This window comes from Pleurodeles waltl, chromosome 1_2 (assembly GCF_031143425.1).
Source record: "Pleurodeles waltl isolate 20211129_DDA chromosome 1_2, aPleWal1.hap1.20221129, whole genome shotgun sequence".
NCBI lineage: Eukaryota > Metazoa > Chordata > Amphibia > Caudata > Salamandridae > Pleurodeles > Pleurodeles waltl.
The window spans coordinates 307,795,660-307,820,722 of record NC_090437.1 but is presented as its reverse complement, the minus strand read 5'-3'; the positions used below and the strand labels follow the sequence as shown (position 1 = coordinate 307,820,722).

The 25,063-nt window shown below is 44.1% G+C and overlaps 1 protein-coding gene across 3 annotated transcripts in view; it reads right to left on the bottom strand.

The window, feature by feature from the left end:
* Positions 1-25,063, bottom strand: part of PALM2AKAP2 (PALM2 and AKAP2 fusion) — a 735,219-nt gene that overhangs the window by 195,121 nt on the left and 515,035 nt on the right. The window contains exon 1 of one of the 3 annotated variants that reach the window (XM_069238550.1): positions 10,171-10,421. The exons of the other annotated variants lie outside the window; for them this stretch is intronic. The gene's annotated coding sequence lies outside the window, so the exon portion shown is untranslated. Of the gene's footprint in view, positions 1-10,170; positions 10,422-25,063 lie in introns of those variants that run through there. 3 annotated transcript variants of the gene reach the window in all.

Below are 25,063 nucleotides of genomic sequence, written 5' to 3'. Positions count from 1 at the left end.
ATACAAGGCGTAAGTTCTCTGTTATGTAGTAACCCAGGGCCTGTGGCGATATATTTTTAGGAGGTCAGGGCTTATCTGTAGGACCCTTCTTCTCCACTTGATGTGTTCCATCTCATACTCAGTGTAAAGTTGCCTAAAGGAAGAGATTACTTTTGCCAGAGTTATTTTGCTTCTAAGAGGTAGATTTGTGTAGGGAATTAGCTCAGACAGAAAGCACCTTCAAAACTAAGTGCTCTTTTTTGGCAGTTCAGTAGGATATGACAACACAAGAAAATGCAAGGAGGCGGCCATGGCTTAAATTGATATTTACCAACAATCACTCTGAAATATCTTGTTAACATACATTATCTGAGAAGCAGGACATGAGGGGGCTTAAGGGGCAGTGGAAAGAGAAACCAGTGTCGATGGTTAGCGGTATTTAAGACATAATATTTTGTAAAATAACCAAATAGTTTTTAAGTACTTCGAGAGTGTGTGTTATAATTTATGTGTGCTTGTAAAAATCTTAGGGGAAACCTGACAGACCCCTCACCATACCCGACTGAAAGCACCTGTACCCAACTATTTACAACTGAATACATTTATTTGGGGTGTGTATTACCCCAAACACACACCCTGAAGCTACGCCCCTGTTTGCATTCTTTGGAGGAGATGGTGTTGCTCTTGCTGGATTGCACTAGTGACCAGAAGTAGGATTCGTGAAAGCATCTTCAAATCAAAGTATAGTTGTAATGGAAGAGTAAGACTACAGGAAGCGCTCCAGCCGCCTTTTGGATTCATTTGATTGTCAGGTTGAGGTAGTGTGTGAAATCTATTTTCATTCTCCCGCACAAAGTGCTATCAGTTTGTTGAAATATTCATATTTTAGCCCCCATGTCATGGAGTGGTGAGAAAGCAGTTCTGTATCTGTGATTCTCAAATTACCAGTGAGAATTGGGCAGTGGGTCCACAGTTAGTGCTTTTACCAATCAGCCTATCTCCGGTTTAGACCTAGTTTGGACAACTGTGATTTGAATTTCATATCATGTTCGACTTCTTAAATGTCCACACATTTTAGTAATTGTTACTTCTTGTACATCTTTTGCTGAGAAGAACACCACATTAGTTAAGGAGCTCTTCCTCGGACACAACACTTTAATTCGGTATGACATCGTAGCATTGAATCCAGAGCTGCTTAATCAGATCAAGCCAAGCGATGGGAATGTTGCTATGGATTCGTTCTAAATCTGAAATAGCAATAGGAGGGCAAACCTGCATGAACTGTAAATGAATAATCATGAATGTCCGTGCTTCACTTTAGGAATGCAGCAATTTCTGGGAAAAAGCAAAGTTTATGTTAATGCTACGATATGGCCTAAGAATGGAGCACATAGCTGAAAAATACTTTGATACAGCATTCTGTATATTTAAAAAACTCGATTGTGACATTGATAATGGAACCGAATCATAAAAGCACTCTTTCTGAATGATGAGAAAAAACTAAAAGGTGATGGGTGGAACGGTTGAATTAATCTCAGCCAATGGTTATTCTTCCGGACCGCATTCCACTTCATTATTTTTTTCTCTCTGTACCACTCCAAACAGAAATCACCATAATGCAAATTAGGCATGGTCCTTTTCCAATACGAATGCAGCCCAACCCAACCTGATTGGCCAGGCGCCATGTGAATACAAAAACAAGCAACCCTGAACCATTGTGAGTGTATTTGTGACTCATCAGTGAGCTGCAGGGTGAGTCTTATGCCACAGTGAGCAGGGAGCCCACGTCTGGTGGCATTTTGATAACATTAGAGAACAACATTTATACATGTTGTTTAGAAGTTGTTGCTTCTAACACGGACACATAATTTTGATTGTTTGCATTACTGCACTGATTAAATATTTCTCACTCCAAATAAATGCCAGAAAACCTGTTTTCAGGGACAGAAAATTGTGATTTTCATTTAAAAAAATGCTGCAAAAAACTCCTTGGAATCACAGGGCCACCAAGTTGCACTTTATGTGTGGTCTGTTTAAAATGAATTACTTGCCTGTAGCAGCATTTAATTGTTGGAAAGTTAAAATAATTGTACCTGGGTTGCATATTAAACCGTGCTCAACCCCAGTGGGATAAAATGACCCATTTCGCTAAATTAAATGTGAAGTATTCTTAGAAAAGAAAATTCCCCTGAAAGATACTCTGCGGATTATTTTTTGAAAGCTCATCATATTGCATGCTCGACCTTGACAGAGATAAATTTTCATGCAAAGAACAAATCTTTTAGGACACATTTTAATATGAGGACTGACTCACCAATGGTGCAATGCAGGGCAGGAACCTCAACCAGCAAAGCCCTTTACTTTCAGTCCATTAAGCATGCTGAATATGTTATCACTGGTTTTTTGAGCTCCCACCTGAGTGATGATATATGGATTTTGCCGACTAGGCTGATCCCCAACTCCCTAAGAAACAATGTTTGATTTTATTTTCTTCTTTGTCTAAATAATGGAGAGCCATTGTGTGTCTTAGAAGTCAGTTCTTCTTCATTTGATTAAAACTGTTGTAATGAAGCTCCTTTACTGGTATGACCAATAGGTCCCTGCTCAGACGCAAGCTTGGCATCGCCCTTACTCTGGTGTATTCTAAGGTATTGGTGTGCCTCAATATGCAACCTCTTCGAACTTTAGTAACTATTTTCTGTTGTTGGGTGATGGATAGTTAGCTGCATTTCCTTCTATCTGAGACGTTCTTTATCTTCAGTTGTCTGAGTATCTTTTCTTTAAGTTTATGTAGGTAGCCACTTGCTGAGACCAACAAGCATTGAGAATATATAATTCTATTCTGTTTCCTTACCTGACTCCAGCCCATGTCCTCTTTCATGATGAGCCAAGCGGTCTGTCTAGAACCTCTAAAACCGAGAATGGCTGACGTTTTGGATACATTATATGGAAGTGATGAAACAGTCCATAGGTAACGAAAATCACACATACATGGCACATAAAAAGAACTGCTAAGCGCTGGGTTTGACTCCAACATCCCTGCACTCTGAAACGCCGTAAGACAGTGGTTCCCAACCTGTGGTCCGGGGACCACTGTGTGTCCGCAAAGCCTCCTCAGGGGGTCTGTGACTGCTTAGAAAATGTAATAATATTAACAGATTAGGTCCCCAGCTTTAAGTAATGACTTATGGGGGGTCCCGAATTCCAATAATAATTCAGTTGGGGTCCCCGGGTTCCAGTACTGATGAAGTGGGGTTCCACAGAAGTCAAAAGGTTGGGAACCACTGCTGTAAGACATTCCTCAAAGAAAAACATAACTTTACAATTACTACGTATATGTAGCCTACTGAAATATATTATTAAATTCACGTTTTCATTCAAGGCATTTCTACCATATACCAATCATTCCACACCTATTACACCTCGAGATAGCTTTAACTCCCTGCCTCCCCTCAAAACCATCAAACACTAGCTAGTCTCGCTGAAAGCAGTCCAAGAGTATACTTTAACACAAAGGTGAACCCTGAAAACTTAATGTAGTGCAGAATTAATGTTTATATAGAGGTCGAAGTGATTGATAGGAACAAAGTTTCATACATTTACTGCTCGTATTACCAGCACTTATATGTTTTTAGCGGTTAAAGTGTTCCACTGTTTGCTGTGGAAATAAACTGCTCTCTTGTGAACTTCTCTGCTAGGAAGCAGACAATAAATGAGTGTGCAAACCCCTTTTAGTACTGTGTTCACTGACGTCTGGGTGAAGAGTGTGGTGCTGGAGAGGGCTTGCATTGTTCCCTCGGTATTAAAAGGGTACCCCCCTCAGTCATAGGTCCAAAACGTTCCTGTTACTGCATTTAAGTCACCACTAAAACAATTGCAACAAATCTTACCAGGTGCTCATGACACGAACAGAAAAAACACAAATCAGTATTATGCTTTCCAACCCTCGAAGGCTCACGACTGTACCATAGATTAGAACCAAAAGTGTGCTTCAAACAAAGATACAAAACCACACAACTAAAACTGTGACTCCACCCTTTCTAAGAGTTATACCGAAGGCACACAAGAGGGAAAAAATCACGATGTGCAATCAGCTGACAATTGTCTTACAGGAGTGTAAAACTTGGAAGCCAAAATAGAGGTTTCCGGTTATCTTCAGGAAACACCACCGAGGTTGGAGTTGTTGTAGTGGTTACTCTATTGGGTTAGCAACAGAGCTGCTTTTAGCACTGACAAGGGGGTAAGTGTTTACTTTCGTTCAACAAACACACAAGTATAACTTACCAGTATGTGACATGCAATCACCCTCACGGACAGTGTATATTTTGGATGTGCGACCAGTTCTAATATGCTTGCTTGCTAAAGGATTCAGACACCATGCACAGGGTGAGAATATAAGAGGAGGCGGACATTCAACAAATGGTTCTGTGTGCTCTTGAGTAAAACCAATTTGAGAAAGTTCAAATTTGCTTACTTTCCTGTTGATCCCTCCCACCCCCCATTGGCACGATTTTTGTTTTAATTTCTGGCACTTCTAATTCCCTTTTGCCTCGGATTTCCCGAATATTTTTTGGGTATTTTGCTGAAGTCTCGACCATTGAGTTGAAACTTCGAAACCAGGCCAGTCTTTTTCCGATTTTTTTCATTAATTTAGCTTGTAATCAAATTAACCAAAAATCAATCCTGTTCATTAAACTTGTTTTTTAACAATGACCACCCCTGCCCCACCCCGCCCAAGGAAAATGTATTGACATTCACATACAAATCAGTATTGGGGAAATATCCAGCAAGAGGCAACTGATTACCTGCATACAGAGGAAGCCAAAGCGAACGCCCTTATGAGGGTGTTTCATAGTATGCTGATTGAGGGTGTCCACGTAGCTGCAGGTAACGCTCGGCAAACAATCGCTGTCTGCTCACCTGTACATGAGCCTAGATCCGGTTTGAGACGGTCTTGGTAAAATGGTGAAATTACTGTCCGGTTTAAGTAATGGATCTCAGGAAATCGGCAGAGATCAATAATCAGAATCACAGTAACTGGCAGTAGCAATAATGCTTCTGTTGTAGAAGTTCATGTTTTCAACCAGATTTTGTGACCACTGAACCCGAAGTCTAACACCTCCCGGACCAAAACAGGCTTCTCGGGCATGATTGTAAAAGCCCTTATAGTGGAAGTACAGCTTTCACCATGGCTAACATAAGAAGGTGCTGAGAACCAGCCATATGCAAATCAGTCTTGACCCTGTTCCTCATGGAACAGCCCAGCCCGAACTGCCAAGCCAGGTCCTCCCTCGACCGGAAACAAGAAGGGCAATAACCTGAAACCGGTGCTTGGATGCTTGTTTCTTGAATTAGCAAAAGGCTGGGTCCAAACTGGGGTGGCATGGTGAGCAAAAGAACGATGGATTAAAGTCAGATCTGTAACTGGGGAGTGAATATTTGCATTGTTCAGCACTCTGTCCATCATTCTTTTGTGTTGCTATCCTTTAAAGAAAACATTGACCCACTTCCCAATCTGACCTCTCTCAATACTTGTTTCTTTTTGTTCAATCCCACTTTTGTCTTCCTCAAGAGGTTTCATCTCTTTCCTCTTCCCCTCCTATGCTTAGAGGCAGAATTGCAAGTGAAATGCACAAACTACGCCCTGTGTATTCATCATCAGTTGTATATACGGTAACATAAGTTTGGAGAAATCAGAGAAAAATAAGCATTTAGGAAGGAAGGCACCAGAGTGGAAGAAATAAAGCACTTGCACTGTCTTGGATGGAATTTTCCTGGGAGGATACGGTTTGAATTTCACTCTTGAAAGGCTGCCAAGTACCATTGTGTGCCGCACAAGCACTCTTTAACAGTAAAAATACAAACTCCATGATTTAGTTTTCATTGAGGGAAAACTCTCCTGACAGGTCAGTGTTTGCCTTTTTTAATGAATTCTACAAGAGAGAGGGGTTCATCTTGGTTCCATAAAGAAAAGTTCACAACATTTTGCAACAACGCAACAAGGCAACTACTTGCTAAAAATAAACTGAGCAAGCCGGCCATGCCTGCCTAGAAATACTGCAGCAAGGACTTATTAGACAAGGGTGAAATAAAAAACCACATAGCCTTCGAGCACGCTTCCATCAGTTAGGACATGCCAAGGTGTGTGAAAGAGGGGTGATGTGGAGTCGCGAGCCCTGCAGTGCCGATCAATGCTGCACATTTCTATGATCTGCATTGCTGTTCCTTTAGAAGTAGCCTCCATCCAGTCAAAAGGATCTAGGCCAGGACAAGTTGTCGCAGTACTCTGTCGACAGCCCAGGCCACCCAATGGGGATGATATGGCAGCAAATAATCAGTTAATTTCGGTCATCATCCTTCGCCACCCTCTCTCTAGGACTTTCCGTGTCACTTAGGGACTCCACCCGGGAGGAAGGCCAAGTATTAGCAATCCCTTTAATTATTTACAAGGTGGAATCTTATGGCTTCAGCTGGTTAAAGGAGCAGGGCTCGTTATCCATTGTAAGTACCAAAAGTTATATTTTGGCTACAAGTGTAAACTGGGCCAGTGGAATTATGTGGCACAGAGAGAAAATTATGAGACAAACAAGGCAAATTGTGTAGCATGACGAAGCATATCCTATGGCAGCATTATTTTGCTAGTTTGTCATTTTAAATCATATGAATAATGTCTTAGCAAAAGGTTTCACATCATTGGTGCCAATTTGACATCTGAATACAGCAACTGAATGGTGAACACTTAGCCTTGGCACTTCAACCGTGGCGCATTTTCAAGTACCTTTTTAACTAGAATTTTTTTCCTTTTTTATGAGACCTGAAAATTATGTAGTAGATTGTGCTTTTCGTGGCACGTGCGGTCAACCCATAATTATGCGGAAATGTTTTGCCCACAGAATTGCATAATTCCAGTGGCCCTCAATATAGACACAACAAGGCTTGCAACTTGAATGCGCATACTGTTATGGCTGCCTTTTCTGTGCTTATGACAAAAGCTTAAATGTGGCTCTGGAAAGCATAAGGTAATAATATGCTAGCATCTCTCCAGGCAGGCTTGTTCCAATTTCATTATAATAAAGGCATTTCTTATTAGAATGACAGACAGACAATGTTACAGAGCCCTTTCACTCAACTGCGCATCACAATGTCGACTTGAACCCCCGCGCCTAACCACGGACAGGCTGAATGAACGTTTCAATTACAACTCTGACTGCACTTTGTGCGATTAACCGGGGCTCCGCAAATAGCGATAACTCGCTTAACTCTTCACGCGCGCCAAGTGCAACCATCCTTGGCAGGTGGCTCGAAATCCATCTCACGCCAATCACCACCTAATCACTGGCCGTTGGCCTGCTCTGCGGGAGCCCAGTTTGAATGCGAAGACAGCTCGAGGGGTTAACTGACAATAATCTTGTTTCTGCATTGCGCCACATGCCGCACTTCGGCTGATTTCGGAACTATGAATAACACAATGGAACTCTTACCCAACTGCAAACACTCGTAAGGATGGAAAGCCGAGTACAACTTGAATTAGTGACCTCCAGGGTACTGCATTCTGCAGGCGACCAACTGTCATCTCTCTGGGCTATCCTTCCTAAAAATTTAAAGGGCCAGATGTACAAAGCCACTTTGCATTAGTTAACGGTCCGAAATCCTATTTCGGGCTGTTAAGAAATGCAAAATGGACATTTCTAATGTACAAAGCCCTTTAGGAAATCTCAATTTGCGATTTTCACCGAGTAGAAATCCCAATTTGTGATCCTCTGAATAGGAAATGCAAATAGGGATAACCTATCTGTGATTCCTATTCAGATGTACCGCGTTTCCTAAATGCAAATTGGGCATTTAGGAAATGCAAGTACCATCGACTTCAAGTTGATGGTAAACATGTGCCATTTTAAAAAAGCACCTCAAAATGCTTTATTTAAATTGCAATAGAACACAACATGCCCCTTGGGCATATGTGTGCCCTACATGTGCACCACTATTTTTGGGGTGCATGTCAGGGGTCCTTTTTCCCATGGCCATCCTTGGTTTTGCATTTCCCAAACAGCGATTTTCTATTTGGGAAATGCAAAACCGTCCCACTGTCACAAATACCATGGGATTTCTTATTTGCATTTTCCTAATAGCGATTTCTACTTTGTAGGAATCGCTTTTAGGAAATCAATATCTGGGTACATAGCATTTTGCATTTCCTAAATTGCGATTTCTATGAAGTTGCTTGCATTTAATTTATTTTAATGTGGGTGATGTGTGAGGGTCCAGTGCAGACATTTTTCAGAGAAATGTTTTATGCGACATCAATATAAAGGTTCTGTTAGATCAAAACAGGACCTCACATATGAGAAATTGGAGGATGTTGCAGAGATGATTTGCAGTAATATTAGTGAGCTGCTGCTGTGTTACAATATTGAAGACACACCTCATCATCCCTGACTATTAGATTAAAGCACATTTAGAATTCGGACAAGTGTGCCACTGTCACTGTCAGTGACTGGGCCAAAGAAGGCATGAATGAGTTGAAAGACGGCATGAATGAGCTGAAATTGGATCATAAATTCAAAGCTGTTCCAAACAAGGGCCCCTAGAATAGGTTTGGGCCAGAGCCCCCCAAATCCTTAAGATGTCCTTGTGTAGTTGAGCTCCAGTCTGAGTTGTGAGACGCAATGGTGGTGGAAGAATCAGCGCCCGACCCTCCATTTGCAATTAGAAAGTATTGCGGTCCCACTTACCTCTCCCTTAATGCAAACCCACCAATTCTGGGATTTGTGGTAATGTCCTGACCTAGAAGGGTCACTCGAAGAGCAAGTGATCGGGTGTGGCGGCTCTTGCACACACAGCTAGGAATGTTGTTACCCAAACTGCCAAGTCAAATCTAGATGATTATATGGTGACACAATAGCACAACCAGTGCAAGGCTACACAATAAACCAGGACATGCATTGAGGGAAGGTTTACTTCCTAGTCAGTAGTATTGCTGTTCCCCCTGTCTCGCATGCCATTATTTTTCACCACCTAGCATGCACTTGAATACTTAGAACAGCCATGTAATGTCACAAATTATGTTGCACTGAAATCACAATCAGGGTTTGGGAAAGATAGTTGGAACAATCGAGCGATACTGTGGGCACCTACAATGGGTAGGCACCCACAGTTTTTCTAAAACACTAATGATGTGTGTTTGCTACCTTCTACTCCCAATTACAAAAATAAGAAAACCTCAACAATTCTCAACTACGAACGAGGTATTGTCGATCTTCAGTGGGTCTCAAGCATTTGCCACGAGTAGATGGTATGTTCCCAGAATGAGAGACCCCTGTGGTGGTTTGTATTCCTTTCCTGCGCATCCAAAAATGTGTCTCCTCTGCTGCACTGCAAGGTTGTGGCTGCCTCAATGCGCCAAACAGAACCTTTTCAGTTTCCTGCGCAGGACCCGGGGTCTCTCTAGCTCTCTGTTCCCCTCTCACACACATTTGAAACCTGCGAGCGCCAGTATGGGAAAAGTAAACTTATTCTGCAACTGAAATATGTGGAAAGTATACATTCTGGGGCGCAACATTTTAAAACAAACAGATCAACAATAGAATACAATCCAGAAAAAAAAGCTGGGAAGGCTGGTAAACATGACCATGTAATATACAATTTGTCCTGTTTCCAAATTCTTGCTCCAGCACCCCGTCTCTACAAGTCCTCTCTCGGAGGAGGGGTGGTTTACCTCAGTGTGTGCCCCAGCTCGCAAATGGGGTGTTCAAAGATGAATGGCAGGGAAAGGTGGGTCAGAGGGGGTGGCTGGCACAATTTCAGGAATACGCATTGGCATCCTGCCCGTGTTAAACATGCCCCAAGTTTATGGACTGTGTTTGACACAGACCGTGCGTTCGTCACACACCCCTCCTAATGTTCACGTCCGTGAATCCCAGGCCCTCCCCACACACACATCTGCCCGGGATGAGCGGTGTTTCTGCTGCCAAACACAACAGGGACAAGCAAACAAACTGTCCTACTGCGAAGGCTACGAAAGTGCGACACATTCCTTCACGTGTCAGCGCTGGAAGTCACCCTGGCGCCGCTTCCCCAGTGACCCCGAACTCGGACCCACCACCCTCACCATCCCACCCCCGTGCTCCCCACTCACGAGTCTCACACCCCCTGCTTATAACGCAGGCACCAGTGTTTACAAGCTGCACTCACTTGGAAGCGGGTCTGGTCGCACTCCTCTCCCGGCGCGGGACCCCCTCTGTCCGCCCTCCCTGTGCCGCGGTGCGGGTAGAGAGCCGGGAGGCCGCAGCCTGCCCGTGTCCAGCGCCTGGGAGCGCGGGCGCCTGGCCTCGAGGGGCTGCCGGGGATGCTGCTGTGCGCGCGGGCTGCAGGCGGGCACTGAGCAGCGCTGCTCTCTACCCTGATGACATCGCGCGCCCTCCTCCTCCCACGTGTCTCCTCCTCTCTCCCGCAGCTGATACTGAATAATGAATACATGAATGGGAGCCGGGGCCTCTCCTGCTTCCCGTGCGGTCACGAGCCGTCTCACCGCTTTCACTCCGGCCTGGGAGCGGGAGAGAGACGGGGCGAGCCAGCGAAGGAGGGCTCCCACAGAAGGGGACGGAGAGCCGTACAGTGTGTCAACGACCCCAGAGCAAGGGACACAACGGGCCCGTGGCCGCGGCTTGCTCTATAAAATGCAGAAATAATTAGGGCCAGTTGGCCCCTCTAGGCCCAGGTGCCACTGCACCCGCTGCACCAGTGGAAGCCACGATCCTGTGGAAAGCGGCAGCAGTGGGCAAGTTAACTGCAAGGGCCGCATCGGCAGGGCCTGTGTAGCACAGGAAACCTGCATTTGTTTCGGTAAGGGGATGAGAAACAGGGTACCGGCACTTTTCAAGGCCTGTACCACACAGGAATGCAGCTTTCTGGAGTGCGCACCAATAGATGCATTTTGGCTGGAACGTTTTTTCTATAATCTTCAACAATATAAACTTCTGCGTCGGGGTGAATGCAGCAGATGATGCTCACCGAAAAGTCAAATTCAGCACAACAGCTTGGTGGGTCACAGCAGCGGCTGCAGGGTACCATGTCTCTCCTGATGCTTATCCCAGAAAATGAATTCACTGACAGTCACCAGAGGTTGATCAAAGGAGAGGCGCTGAGTTGAGCAACAGCAGCATCTGCTGTGTTTAGCTCTTTAAAGCTCAAATGATTCTACCGTGGGCTCACTTCAGACGTTTAATTTTTCCTAAACTGTTGGGAGGGGTTAGAAAGACACATCATCGTTAGCCACAGCACCTCGAGGGTAGGGAGATTTCAAAATGGCGATAACAGTTAGATGGGCGGAAACCGACGGGGAGGGTTAGGAATATACAAACAAAATCTTGCAGCTAAATATAATGCACATTAGCACAGCTGCCAAGCTGTACGGGCCTACGCATGTCTTGTTGCTTTAGGAGGTCGCAGTGGATGTTCTGGCAAAAACAGGAGTTTCAGGAAAATTCACCCTGGAAAGTAATTCCAAAATTGTTCAGAAAGAAAAATTCTGAAGGCACAAAAACCTGTGGCAGCTCAGTATTGATGGCAGTTCACTAACCACGGAGCTGAACCATCAGTGATTTCACACTGTGAATGGTAAAAGTGGCATAGCTAGGGTTTTTTCCATACTGGGCAGTTAAGAACCCTGGTCAGTGATGCTTCATCTGCTGTGGCAATGTGGCGGAACTGGCCTTTACACACTCGAGCAACATACAAATCAGCCTGGCCGTGAAGCATTACATGCTAAGGTTGGTGCATCACTGGTCTGCCACCCATCTGCTTTCTGCAGCCAACTAAGATCTATCAGAAGGATTCACATTTTATGCACATTTAATTTGAACTTTGTGTGCAAAAACTGAAATTTCTGAATGCAACTTCCATATCCTGATTCATGCCCTCAGAAATACAGAAATTATACTTTTGTTAAGCGTAATCATGTGTGTGACAATTTCACCTGGGTGGTGGAGTTGCTGCATTCTCACCTCAATAGTTATCTATAGGGTTGTTGACGATTTCTGTTTGAGGCACTCTTTTTATACTGAAATCGGGGAACCCAGACCTTCCTATCAATGAAAATAACATCAACACTCTGGTCTTTTGACCTTTTAAACAAAATAAAAGAAAAGTCAACTTTTAACAAGCATCGGCAAAGCCAATAGGTCTCACGTTTGAAAGAAGTTAGGGTGGCTGAACAGCACTGGCAAAGCAAATAAAAAAAATGACTAGCCTCACCTTGATGATGTAGTTACAAGCATGCAAGCACGTGCAAGTATGCATCATGATGTTGTAAAAGCCATTTGTTGTCTACTTTTAATTCAGCATTCCAAGGATGAGGGCGGCCAGTTTATAACACATTTTTTGTAAAAAGTGAGAAACTTAGAAAGAACTCAACTGCAAATGCCTCCACAAAAAACGGAATAAAACATTGGGGCTTGGAGGTGCAGGGGAGCACAGCAGAGCAAGGGAAGCAACTTTACTGTCGAATGGCTTGGAGCAACTGTTAAGGCAGGGGCGGCTCCTTCGCAATGGCGAAGGAGCATCGCCCCCCTGACTAAGAGCCAGCAGGTGAAAAATAAAATAATAGTATACTATCATTTTATTTTTCAGCTGCTGGCTCAGCCAGCAGGTGGAGGGAGGGGCGGGGCTGGTCCATGGGAGGGGCAGTGGAGTCAGTGCACTAAGTACTCATGTTAGTTTGCCTGGCCGTCTCAGGCTGACATGCACACTTAGGTTTCTCCAACCCGGCTGTGTTGCACAGGCAGGTTGGAGAAACGGCTCAGACTCCCATGCAGTGTATGAGTGGCAGAACAAGCTGCTCAGGCCAATCCTGATGCTAGGCATAGCGTGAGAGCAGCGGCAGGGTTGCATGGGGATTCTGTGCTGGTGTCCCAGGGGCTGCTGGCGCACTAAGGGAGAAGAGGAGCAACACAGCAGGTGGAATCAGGTGGCGTCAGAAAGGTCAGTTTTTAAAAAAACAAATATTGTTTTTTTTATGTTCCCCGTTCCTTCCCCCCCGCACCTCCACCCCTTGAGATTAGCGGCAGCCGCGGCTGAGTGAAGGGCAGGAGAGCAAGGGAGCAGGGGGTGGAAGAAAGTAAAACAAAACAAAAAAAGGCTTTTGAAAGTGCAGGAATGGATGAACTGGGTGGGGAGCACAGGTTTGAGGGAGGAAGCAGCACATGCAAGAGAGAGTACGAAAACATGTGCACTCCCATGGAGTTTTTAAAGCAAAAGAAAAATGTAGGCCTCTAAACATAAGCAATGGAAGGATACAAGTCTTCCAGTCAGACGGATGGTTAAAAAAAACTTTGGTCCTGGGAGGGACAAAAAGAAGATGAAGGCAAGACATTGAATAAGAAGCAGGCTGTTGAGACTAAGAAGAAAGAAACCAATGATAAGCAATGGGCTGGCCCAAATCCCACTAAGTATGCCTAAAAGATATTCTATTCACACTTAGACAGGGGAAATAGACAGGGGAAATTCCCTATGCACTGTTCATCTCACTTAACAATACCTTAAACGCTAAAGCAAATTTAAACACCAATATATTTATATATATATATATATATATATAAATATATATATATATATATATATATAGAGAGAGAGAGAGAGAGAGATAGATATTCTTAAACTGGTGAATTTGCCTTTTTAAAAACAATTATGGGAGCGCTTCATTTACGAGCAGTTAGATGTAGACGAAAAAACTTTTGAGGCCGAGTTTCCTCTGAGAAAGTCTGCCACACAGTGGGTTGTGGACTTCAAAAATGGGAGTATTATGTATGCAACCTACTGGAAAGGACCACCCAGGGTGTTAATGAATCCTATTATGTGGTCAACATACTCCCATATTAGGGTGTCTGTTTAGTTCACCATATTGGTGATGGAAATGTCACCATCAGAGATTGGCGATATGTGCTGTCAGAATGTCCATCACAGGTCACTCAAAAGTGGGCTCGGTCCATGGTAGATACAGCCACCTTGGTGGAGAAACTTCAGCTGTCCTCGTTGGTAATTCTGTAAAATTTGAGTATCTGTAATTGTATCAGGAACGGGAGAGGACATTCCCCATATTTAATAGTGGTGTATTGGAAAAAAGGGTTCTCCGCATGGATATTTTCTACTTTGGGTTAAAAAATGGCACTAAAACACATTTGCAATACATTTTATACAAGCAGAATTTTCAACCGGATAGAAAATCTGTATTGGATAATTTTAAGCATTGCAGTAGGAAGGTAAAAGAGTAAATGGGTAATTTTTTTGAGCTGCTCATGTGATTTTTTGTAAATCCTTAAAAGGTCAGAAATCTGACGCGCAGGTAATAGTAACCCTACAGAGGAAATATCCGACTTTTCAATCCTGAGCCTTTGTAAACCTGGCTCTCTGCGAACGAGTGAACCCTGGGTATACAATCCCCAATGTTTCATTTATGTAGGTTGTGAGCAGAAGCGCCAATTTTGGGGGACCTAGACTTTTTATTCATCATCAGCCTTTGACCCAGAGCAAAAGTAAGAAACGCAGGGCAGAGAAAAAGAATCGGGAAGTGGAAATGTGCAAACATCAGTTACTTTCTCAGCAGTAGTGTTTTATGGTGTCCACTTGTGCACAGTGGAAAAATGCTGGCACAGACTTCATAATCCTTTTGAGAACATATGGGTGGCAGACAACTATCATGCTCGCGTATCTGATTCCAATTTTCAGCTTGCCTTAGCAAAACATATATAAATTAATATGAGTGCTGAAGAAAATCGCCCACCTCACGGCAAAACAGGACCAAGCTGCAGGATGTTTGACCTCTGGACCAACCAACAGATATTTTGTTTTTGAAGAGTTGAGATTAGAACGGTTCAAGGCCACTCGTTTTTTGGCAAAACTTCTACCACATGGGCAGGTTCAGCCTCTTCTCCCCCTTTGCAAAGAGATTACTGACAGTGACTGCAGGCACTGTTTGTGTGCCTAACCAGTAACATTCAACACATATCTATGTAGGAACATATCCTTACTCCAATGACATATTGCAGTTTTAAAATATGAAAACAGATGAAGCGTGATTTTTTATATACTAACCATGTGAGTTTTTTCACTTTATTTAATTAGTGTTAATTGGGCAGTGCATATTTCAGTCCGAAAGGAACAATATACATTTTACCAAATGAACAAACAGGAGAAAAGTCACTGGGGGCAGTTGCACGAGCCCTTTCCATCCCTGCAGTTGTATGTCAGAATTTCGAAGACGGAAATATCGCCCTGCAAAAACGCTGTACACAAAATATCTGCGACCACAATATTGTGAAGTTAAGTATATATCGGTAATTATAGATTTACTCGATTACTTGTCCCCCAGGCGTGTCCTTTCTCTTCCCCTTTATTTTCCTCTGCTAAGGGCAAGTAACCTGAAAGCAGCCATGATTGTTCAGGGCGGAAGTGGACTCAGTGTAACTTACCTGTCAATATGGATTTCAGGAAGCAATGAACTTGCACCAGAGGAAACCTGCTCTATGCTCTCTTGGACTGTTGCAGACGACACCAGCAGACAGCCACTTTGAAGATAATTCACATGAAATCAGAGAAGAGTGTTATATTCACAAAATGCTTTGGATTCTCGATCTGAAATGCCTTATTTGAGAAACCCAGCTAACCAGAGCTTAATTTGTGCCAGTGTTTGAGGGTGGTCAGCACTGGAACTTATTTCTGACAGTCCACAAAATGGTGGCGTTGTCTAGCCATTTGAGCAGATCATATCAGCAAGTGTGTAACAATTCTATACACATTATAAAAATAATACCAGTTCGCCTAGGTTATTCACACAACTTTGTGTGGCATGGAATTGTCCAAATTGTTGCATTTGTTGGAGTGTGATCGCTGGTAGGTATTGTTGGCACTGGAATTGACCAGCAATGGCTAGGGCAGTGGATGTTGCAAGTTAAGAATGTCACCCAAGAATGCACCTTGCCCTGGTACTTTTTTTTGTACAAATAGGGCACTGCCGCTAACAGTCTCCTTTGTCAACACCATTGATCTTCCAGGGAGAGTAGATTATTCTTCCAAGAATAGTGGTGGCTGAGCAGCCCGATTCAAAGTAACTGATTCACTACCTTGCATGTTAGAGTTTCCCTATTGAAAGTCTTCCACACAAAAATGGGAGTATTATGTATGTAACCTGCTGGAAAGGACCACCCAGGGTGTTAGTGTATCCTGTTATGTGGTCAACATACTCCCATATTAGAGTGTCTCTTTAGTTCACCATATTGGTGATGGAAATTTCACCATCAGAGATTGGCGCTATGTGCTGTCAGAATGCCCATCACATGTCACCCAAAAGTGGGCTCGGTTCATGGTAGATACAGCCACCTTGGTGGAGAAACTTCAGCTGTCCTCGTTGGTAATTCTGTAAAATATGAGTAGCTGTAATTGTATCAGGAACGGGAGAGGACATTCCCCATATTTAATAGTGGTGTATTGGAAAAAGGGTTCTCCGCATGGATATTTTCTACTTTGGGTTACAAAATGGGTCTAAAACACATCTGCAATACATTTTATACAAGCAGAATTTTCAATCGGGTAGAAAATATGTATTTGAGAATTTTAAGCATTGCAGTAGGAAGGTAAAACAGTAAAACGGAGGGCGGTGGACCTTCAGAAAATGGGAGTATTATGTCAGTACCTTGCTGGAAAGCACCACCCCGATTATGTGGTCACTACCAATGTACTCTCACATTGGGGTGCCTTTTTATTTCCCATTTTGGTGGTGGACATTTCACGGGTCACCCATAAGTGGCCTGCAGTGGAGAGCCCTCTCCTTTCTGGGACTGAAGACATGCATTGAACTCCAACGCTTTCAGGCCAAGGACTCCGGACCTCCTTGGAGAGCAGCCTCTTGTTCACTAGTTGAAGGTCAAGCCTGATTAACTAACCACTATACTCTGGTTAAAACCACATCCCAGGGCGAACCGTTTCATTCACATTTGTACACTAGGGACTGATTCACAAAGGTAGGCTTACACGTTTGTGTGAGTTTACTCTTTTCAGTATTCACAAAACTGCAATTTAATAGTAATTTTACTAGTGCAGAGACTCAGCATTCGGGGTGGAAAGCTCAGCACAAAAAAAACAGGCCTATCCTTTTATGTGCGGAGTTCTCTGCCCTGACTTCGGAGTCTCTTCACTGGTAAGCTTATTATTACATTTTGTGAATACTGAAAAAAGAGTAAACTTATACAAACATGTAAGTTTACCTTTTTGAATCAGACTCTCGTTTTTGGCAATCAGACTTTAACCTAGCGGCAGCCGCTGCAAATCTCAAGGGGAGGGGTGTTCGGGGGAAGGGATGATGTGGGCGGAATAAAAAATAATAAAAAAAAAACGTACCTGATTCCTTCGCAGCCTGCCACGTTGCACCTCTGCTGTTCTTCTGGTGTCCTAGCATTCACTGGGACACCAGCACAGGCCCCCCAGCAAACCTGGTGCTGCTCTCATGCTAAACCTAGCATGAAAGTGGTGCCAGGATTTGTCTGAGCGGCTTGTTCTGCCACTCAGACACTGCGTGGGAGTCGGTTTGGAGAATCCTAAGTGTGCATATGTGTTTGTCCTGCCTGAGACAGCTGGCTAAACACACATGCGCACTTAGTGCACAGATTCCATTCCCCCCTCCCGTGGCCCAGCCCGCCCCTCCAAGCACCTGCTGATGGCTGAGCTAACAGCTGAAGAATAAAATGATAATGAACTATTGTTTTATCTTTTAGCTCCTGGCTTAGCCAGGAGGGCGACTTTTCTTCGCCATTGTGAAGGAGCCACCCCTAGCTTAACCATTAAACTCTGACAAAACTCACTTGAAATCAATATGTATCTTTTTCAAGACTCGCTTGTCTATATTTAATTTGTAGCAATACATTGCATACAAGCTTGAATACCTCAAGGCCTTTTTAGTGTGTTTATGTGTCTGTCTGACAAGAGTGTTGAATCGCTAGTGTGCAGTGATAGCGGAAATGAGATCATCAGCTCTTGAACCCTTAAGGACATCACACGATTGGCTCCCTTGTTCTACCACGAGCCCTTCAACAGACTCCTGTTTACTGCTGAGGAGCAAAGGGAACAGTTCTGTTAAGTATCTGTTACTGATCCTGTTTCTATGACCCAGAAGTTTAATGGGAAACAGAGTTCATTACATTGACATACACCTATATGTACATAGTATAAACTGAAGAGCAGGAGTCCGAATATCACTGAGTTTGCTCTGACTTCCTCACGCAATACTTTTGAATTCCAGAGGTTAGTAATGGCTTACTCGTGAACGTCATGAGTAGGCCAGGTGTACAACAAGAGTAAGTCAATCTTAAACATCTATTGTGAATCAAACCTTAGATTCTCAGATGGAGAACAGTATGTGTGCTAGGTGTATTAATTAATAAACGATCTGTGCTTAACTCACATCAGCACATTCAAGATCCCCTAGTCCCACCTTAGCATCATTTGTTTACGCTAAGGCAGCTTTTTACATGGGCCATATTTACATAGTGGTGCAATGCATGCATTGCGCCACTTTGCAAACCCTTGCACCACATTATGCCTGTGCTAGGCATTATGGGGGTCATTCTGACCATGGCGGTAATTACCGCCATGGCGGAGGTCGGCGGTAGCACCGCCAACAGGCTGGCGGTGCACCGCTGGGCATTCTGACCGCGGCGGTTCAGCCGCGGCCAGAAACGGAAAGTCGGCGGTGTACCGCTGACTTTCCGCTGCCCGTCTGAATCCTCCATGGCGGCGGAGCGCGCTCCGCCGCCATGGGGATTCTGACACCCCCTAACGCCATCCTGTTCATGGCGGCTCTCCCGCCATGAACAGGATGGTGGTAGGGGGTGCCGCGGGGCCCCTGGGGGCCCCTGCCGTGCCCATGCCAATGGCATGGGCACGGCAGGGGCCCCCGTAAGAGGGCCCCAAAAAGTATTTCAGTGTCTGCCCAGCAGACACTGAAATACGCGACGGGTGCAACTGCACCCATCGCACCTTCCCACTCCGCCGGCTCAATTCTGAGCCGGCATCCTAGTGGGAAGGTTGATTTGCCCTGGGCTGGCGGGCGGTCTTTTGGCGGCCGCCCGCCAGCCCAGGGCAAATGTCAGAATCACCGCCGCGGTCTTTCGAACGCGGTGCGGTGTTCTGACGGCGGTACCTTGGCGGACGGCCTCCGCCGTCCGCCAAGGTCAGAATGACCCCCTATGTGTACAAGCGGTCTTTCTGGCGCTAGGAAGCCTGCAAAAATGGCACAGTGAAATTTAACAGATTTCACTGTGCCATTTTTCGTGTCATTTTTAACGCCTGCTCAGAGCAGGCGTTACAATGACGCTCCCATAGTAACCTATGGGCTATTTTGCACTTTGCTACACTAGCGTCAACATTTTTTATGCTAGTGTAGCAAAGGTCCACAATGGCGTAAAAAATGTTGATGCTATTGTACTAACGACTGCCATGGTGCACCATATTATAAATATGGCACAACCCTGATATTGTTAGGTGCTGGTGGGGCGGTGGTGGCGGGGGGGGGCAGAAAAAGTGGCGCATCTGCTCTGATGAGACACTTTTTCTTAAATATAGGCCAATGTGTATTTCCAGAGGTAAAACGGTGCTGCCTCAGTTGAACTTCCTCATAGAGTGGAAACTAACATTCATCTTAAACCAGTGGATCAGAGGGAAGAGAAACTGTAGGTGAAGGGAAGCCTATGTGTTAAAGTGTAAGTCTTGGAAAATTGAGTTGCAGGTAGTGCAGTAGTCAGTGTAGAAGGATAACTTAGTGGCGGGATAGGTGTTCTTTTCACAATTGTAATGCATGAAGGGCCCTTCCTCAAGTCCTTTTACACTGAATGACCCCATTTGCGGAGTCTCTTGAATCTCAAAGGAAACCACAAAATTACTTCTTTGGAATGTTGCAAATTATGCACAGTCATTCTAGACAAGTGATCCACTTTTTAAATAGGGTTGTAACAGATTATGGGCCCCAAAAACAGGGTCCCATTCCACCTGTCTTTTCTTTGTTTTTGTTAAAGTGGAAATGTACGTTGAGCTCCAGCTTACATTCGGGGTAAATTCAGGTGCCACTGTCCCAGCCAGAATATCGGCTTCCCTTCTTCAGTCTGTACTGGTGAGTTTCTACGCAAGCTCCTCCGGCTTCAGGGGAGAGCTCCCTTTTCTCCTGTTCCTGTCGGCGAATTTCAGGGCCCACCATATTCTGTATAGCAGGCCTTGGACGATCAATTAGGAGCCGTACAGCCTGTAAGCAGGATTTGCCTTCAAAATGTACATGGTCTTTATTTACACTAGGACACATCTGTCCTATATGGAATCACTAAAGCAAGTGTGAAATTCAGTACTACCTGTGCAGGTGCTATGATTCAGAAAGGGGGCATGTCACACAGGTTAAGTTTTTTTTAAATCAGAATAGAAACTAGAACTATTCCCTCGCTGTCCATACCGACTAGTGACTCAGCTCACTCACCTGTGGTGGAGAGTGATCCCTCCAGACCAAAGTTCTAATCTGCCAATCAGAGAGACGGGCCTGAAGGACACAGACACCAGTTTGAAAAAAAACTGGGATTAGTAGAAATGGCATCAGACACCCTGTGACCTTCGATAAAATCAGTTGTTGGCCCGTTACCCCATCATTAGACCATGAACAGCTCTATATACCAGCTGAAGCAGTAGAAGCAGAACACAGAATGAAAACTGCAGAAAATGCAGGAGTTTTGGAACCCAGTAAACGTTTTATTTGTGTTGCTGCTTTCATGGCCGCTCAGACTAGGGGTGGCATGGGTAATACAAACTGTACCACAGAGATGGCCAGGGGAGCAGCTGCTTCCTTTAGGTACCCACAACTGACTCCCATGGTTGAAAAGTTCAGTCAGGACCAGAGCATAGAGGGCTAGATTTAGAGTTTAGAGCATGGGTTACTTTGTCGCAAACGTGACAGATACCCTGTCTCCCTTATTATAGGTGCCACAGGATATAATGTGCTTGTAATAAGATGTACTCGATAACCTTCACGTTTGTGGCGGAGTAGCCAGTCCATCAAAATCTAAGTCAGCCTAGAGCCTGAAACAGAGGCTATTGTGTGTGTCTTTCGGGTAACAGATCCCACAACCGCGTAATTCATGAAACTGGGTAAGGTCACAGTAGTGTATCAAGAAAGGGGTTGAATAAACTCCAGTACAGTGATTTAGGTTTAATTGATTGGCTTCAAAGTCTTTAGAGTCAGTTTACCTGCAAATCATTCAACTTTGTGCAGAAAAGGAACAAGGATGCTGGCATAGCTGTGGGCATGAAGAGATGGATATCCTCTGAATAGTGGCACTCTGACTACACAAATCAGCTCAACATAGACTAGAAAATAACTTACAACTGATGTAACAATGCACAAAAAGAAATACAGCGGGCTTTAAACGACTGACTAAACCATTGAGACATTTAGGAATCAACATAGCTTCCACTAACTCCGGTCCATGGACGTCCATTTTGTCGGATTTGGGTAAAAAGGAAAATATTGGGCCCCCAGTTCCTGTGCAGTTATTGGTCCATCCCTGTTGTGTGGAAGCTGATACGACCTGCCTTCAGACACCCCTATTTATCATTTCACATTGTAAGGGATAAACATATTAACTTTTATAGTTGTGCGTATGCTGTGCATGAATGCAACCCCACAGTGGTTATAGAACATACACACAAGCATAGGCAAAGTCAATACCATCAGCCAACAAGCATTGGCGAAGTGAGACCAATGAGCTCTGCCAATGTTTCTGTTTGTCAGCTCCACAGGTAGGCATTAATACATGCCCATCTAGGGTAGCTCACGTACAGACGTGAAAAGAGAAAGACCTGCGTGTTGTTGATCTGCTCACGTTTACTTTGAAACGTTGGCGCAATACTGGAGCTTCTGCCAGTCTTTTGTGAACCCGTCTTCATGCAGTGAAGAAGGCAGTCCCTACTGGCCCATTCATTAAATTGTATTTGCCCAGCTCACTTCACCTTTATCCTGCAAATCACCACATTTTTAGCCCAAAAACAGACTTTACTCTCTAAAGCAAGCTGAAGAACAAACTCTTTCAAAGCAGTCCAGTAAACTGCACACTGCACGCACAGGCGATCCTAAAACGCAAATATTAATGATAGGATTGTGTGGAAAATGTATAAACACTTAAAGCAGTTGATTCCTTTTTCTCTGACATACAGTTCAGTTGCAACTAAACCATAGTGCCCCTGCCACATTTATCAAAGGGGTCTTCTTCTGAAATTTCAACTCCCCTCCCAGTATAAAATGACTTTTATATCCTAAAGAAGTACCTACAAATTCTACAATCGCTCCTATTTTGGCTGGCAGCAGCAGAGAAAACAGAACCACGAGCGAGAATACCCGCCCTTGTGCACACAGAGGTAATACTTGTTTAAAATGTATCTAACCGCATCTGAGGCCAAGAACACCATGTTAAACTAACAATGCATCTGCCAGAGGAAGGGTGGCAGCCTGACAAGCGTCAACATCGAATACAATCGTAAACATAGTCATAACTTATTTTCTATATAGTGCTTAATACTCCAGTTTTGCTATTTTTAAGTGTTGTAAATATCAGGTGTTAATATAACTCAATGTCATGGTTTTTTGTTTATCAACCTTGAAAGAGTGAAAGACTGAGTTGGCCACGCTAGGATTAGACCTCGTGACTTGCAAGTCCCTCACGATGTTAATAAGGAGCACCTACCAAGACTTTTTGATAGCATGCCTTGGCATCTACATCTGCCCATCTTTAACCCTTAAATGTTTTGCATTTTTGGTGCCCTTAGTTTGGAGTCCCTGTGAGGTTTGTGGCCTACCCTACATGCCGCCCTAGTCCTCGTGCGCCTCTGTTCAACCCTCTTACTGATGGGGTGTATGCTCACCCACGTACCTCGATTATTTTGTTCAACTTGCCCTGTGGTCACCCAAAGTTGAAGATCTTACCCGATAAGATAATGCCTTCCAGCTCAAGGGCCATGTATATAAAAACACTATGACAAAACGTCGTTTTTTAAGTGATTAAGTGTTGCCATCAGGATGTGAAATGGACGCTGTTATAAGAGTGAGCAAATTATGTGAACATAAGAAGTCAATTTGTAATATAAAGCGCACCCTGGTAACATTCATGATGCCTGAGCTCTCCTTGTAAATAGCATTGGAGTGAAGCAGCCATGCTTCTGCGGCTGTGCTGGCTCTTGCTAATAGATATGTGCTGGTTGTCCACATGGCCATGTTTGAAACATGGCACTTGAAATAAATGGCTAAGGGCCTGATTTAGAGCTTGGCTGCCGGGTTACTCAGTCACAAAGGTGACGGATGTCACTTTTATAAGAAGCGCATTACAGACGGATATCCCCAACTTTTGTGGTTGAGAGGCAGCCACACTCTAAAACATGCCCAAAATGCGTACATTCTAGACGGTGGCTGCGATTTCTTTACAGATTACAAAATATACCTGCTTTGAAGCTAGTAAATCTGGTACTCACTGTTTGAGGGTATGTTTCTGAATTGTAATTTAATAATATGTGGCTGTGAAATGCTGCTAGTATAAAAAATAATACCTGGGAGTCCACAGCATTTAAGTGAGCCACGATTTTAGCATGTGCTAAAGTAACAAGGACCCGTTTATGCTTGCATTGAGGAAGTGGGTCCCCTCAGTGCTCATTTTGAACCAGAGCTTGCCAGTGGGGGTCACCGGCCCTCATTCTTGGGGACCAGGGCATATTTTGCCTCATCAGACAATTCTTGAGGGGAAAAGAGGGAACTCGTTCAAAGCGCAAAGAAAGAGAAAGCCAAAAAAACTGTCACAAAGTGAAAATGCAGGAACCTGCAGGAGTGAGATAACGGGCAGGGAGTGTCTGCTAGCTGATAAAACAGGTACGAGGTGGACTCTAGTTTACGCAGCCTTCGTTTCAAGGGCGCCGGTGTCATCTTATGAACAGAGCTCTGGGTACCAGCACTTATTCTTCTACAAATTAAGCACTAGGTCCCTCCCTTAGGCCAGATACACTACATAGGAAATTTATCTGATACCCCTAACACACATTTAGGAAATGCGCACATACTCAATATTATTTGTGCTTCCCTCCATGTTAGGTTAGCGGGATTCCATTTTTTCCTACATGACTGTATCTAAAATAGCTCTTGTTTCCAAGGGCGGATAACACCAATGTATGAAAAGGGCGGGGTGAGAGAGTATTGTGTATTTTAATAAATAAATGGCTTTCTCCTTTTCTAGGCACTATTGAAGTGAAAAGCACTTTTGCTAAGGTATGTTTGTTTAATGACAAAAGGCTGCTTTCTATTACCAAGTGCAGTGTAAGCATTGTCATTCATTTTGGATGTTTTACAGTGCAAAGGTTGTGCAAGTTTCACTTATACACAACAAAGGTGTAGAATGGCAACAGCAGTATAAACGTTGTTGCACAAATAACAAATAAAAGGTATGTTAAGGTAGCAGTAGTTCAGTACTTGAATGAAGGGGTACAGGACACGCAGAAAGAGCAGTGGCACAGGACTTCTTCAGTACAGTACATGCAGCTGTAGTGTATATTTCATCAAACAAACGGAAGAGGTGCTACATATGTAAGCTTCCTTCACATACACAAACTTAATGGCAGAAGTGCTTGAAACCGTGCATGCATCTTTATACATTCTGAATAGGTACACCATGTGCAGCAGGGCTTAATTTGAGCTGGTGGTTTGAAGTGGAGCCCACCAGCACTCATTTTCCTGGACGGAGACTTATGAGCAAAGCACCACGTCTGACAGCATCAGGGCCCAGGGCTACTGTCGATCCACACCCCCTTCAGCTCTCAGGACTCTGTGACTGGGAGTACGTGGATCACTTCTTGGTTAGGTTTCCTGTTGCCTGGCTGGCCTGTTCCAGGGCATGGGGTACCGCTGGCACTGACAAAACAGTTGGCTCATACCCATGTGACATTTTATTAGGTATTGAGATTGATAGTGTGGCAGTGGAGGGTCAACTTCTCCCTGAGAAGGTACTTGCCTTTTGCCAGTCTAATGACA